Below are 2,500 nucleotides of genomic sequence, written 5' to 3'. Positions count from 1 at the left end.
TTAATTAAGACATAAAGGTATGATATTAAATCATTTCGTTTTGTGTACATTTATAAAACCGAAGTCTGCTTCATAAAAAGCGGGTATCTTGTTATATAAGCCTTTTTAAAAAGATTATTTATGCTTCTTTTTTCTTTCTTTTTTTTTTTTTAGATGTGTGTTCATACAGTCCACAAAAAATTAAGTACAACTTCATAAAAGCAGGCATGTTTTCATAAAATGATTTTTTTTAAGATGAAAAGAGACGATTTAAATTATGTCGTTCGATGTGTTTAAAAAAAAAAACCCAACTAATATAAGGAGTACTTAATAAAAGCAGATATCTTTTCACAAAACCTTTACAAAAAAGACGATTTAACTCACTCATTACGACCTGTCCTCTCTTCTCCTCTACACAGACCCCTCGGATGTCCAGTGGGTGTCTGAATGACCCAACCTTTAGCTTCCGTCGTCAGAATTGTGATATTCTTTGTCAACATTCACGTCTTCAGTATAAGAGCCTTCCGCTTGCAATATTTTGATGATGGTAATTGGGGTGAAACGCTGTTAACGTCGTCTCTTTCGCAGTTCGTATGGAGAGAGTTAAACTATTCCGTTTGACGTGTGTTCATACAGACCACATAAAAACTTCATAAAAGCAGATATGGTTTGGGTTTTGTTGTTGTTGCTTCTTTTTAGATTAAAAAAAAAAGAAGAAGAAAAAACAAGAGATAATTTAGACTATTTCGTTTGGTGTGTATTCATAAATTAAGGACTGTTTTATGACTGTTAAAAAAAAACAAAAAAAAAAAACACACAAGATATGATCAAGACTATTTTGTTTGGTGTGTATTCATAAATTAAGGACTGTTTTATGACTGTTTAAAAAAAACACAAAAAAAACAAAACAAGATATGATCAAGACTATTTCGTTTGGTGTGTATTCATAAATTAAGGACTGTTTTATGACTGTTTAAAAAAAAAAAACAAAGCAAAAAAAACAAAAAAACAAAAAAAAAACAAGATATGATCAAGACTATTTTGTTTGGTGTGTATTCATAAATTAAGGACTGTTTTATGACTGTTTAAAAAACAAAAATAAAACAAAACAAAAACAAGATATGATCAAGACTATTTCGTTCGATGAGTATTCATAAATCTCAGAACTGTTTTATGACTGTTTAAAAAAAACAAAAACAAAAAAACAAGATATAATCAAGACTATTTCGTTTGGTGTGTATTCATAAATTAAGGACTACTCCGCAAAGGCACTAGTGATTTCATAAAATATTGAAAAGATAAATAAATAACTAGATTCAAAACAGTGGAGTGATGGCCTAGAGGTAACGCGTCCGCCTAGGAAGCGAGAGAATCTGAGAGCGCTGGTTCGAATCACCGTGCTCAGCCGCCGATATTTTCTCCCCCCACCACTAGACCTTGATTAGCGGTCTGGACACTAGTCATTCGGATGAGACGATAAACCGAGGTCCCGTGTGCAGCATGCACTTAGCGCACGTAAAAGAACCCACGGCAACAAAAGGGTTGTTACTGGCAAAATTCTGAAGAAAAATCCACTTCGATAGGAAAAACAAATAATACTGCACGGAGGAAAAAATAAAAAAAATATGGGTGGCGCTGTAGTGTAGAGGAGAGCAGCCCGAATTTCACACAGAGAAATCTGTTGTGATAAAAAGAAATACAAATACACGATATGATTTAAACTATTTCGTTCCATGCGTGTCGATACAGTCCACAAAACCTAAGAACTAATACGTGTTTTCATAAAAATGTTCTATGTGTATTCATAAAACTAAGAACTACTTCATAAAAGCAGGTACCCTTTCATAAAACCTTGAATAAAAAAAAAAATAATAAAAAAAACTAAACAAGAGATCAACTGTGAGCTCATTCAGTCCACATAAACAGACTAAGAACTACTTCATAAAAGCATATATCTTTTCATAAAACCTTAGAGTAAAAAAGCAAAAGAAAAAAAGATGAATAAATCTATTTCATTCGATGAGTGTTGATACAACCAACACAAAATACTGCTTCCTTAAAAGTATGTCTAAAACTAAGGACTACTTCACAAAAGCTGTTATGTTTTAAAGAGAGAAAAAAAAATTTAAAAAAATAAAACAAAAGATGATTTAATCTCGTTGGATGTGTATTCATACAGGCCACAAAAGCTAAGGACTACTTCATAAAAGTAGTAACATTTTCATAACAAAAAACAAAAAACAACAACAAGAGATTCTTTAATCAATTTCGTCCTTTTTTTTCTGGATTTGTGTGTGTGTGTGTGTGTGTGTGTGTGTGTGTGTGTGTGTGTGTGTGTGTGTGTGTGTGTGTTGTTGTTGTTGTTTTTATTCGGAGGGGGGGAGGGGGGATTGCATGCTTAATCATCTAAATAATGTGGGTTTGGTTAATTAACTGGATGTATGCTTTGTTTGTATGTTGAGAACTGGTGATGATGGTGATAAGCGCACGTAAAAGAACCCACGGCAACAAAAGGGTTGTT

This window comes from Babylonia areolata, chromosome 29 (genome assembly GCF_041734735.1).
Source record: "Babylonia areolata isolate BAREFJ2019XMU chromosome 29, ASM4173473v1, whole genome shotgun sequence".
NCBI lineage: Eukaryota > Metazoa > Mollusca > Gastropoda > Neogastropoda > Buccinidae > Babylonia > Babylonia areolata.
The sequence above is the reverse complement of the archived record's forward strand: the minus strand, read 5'-3'. Positions refer to the sequence as shown.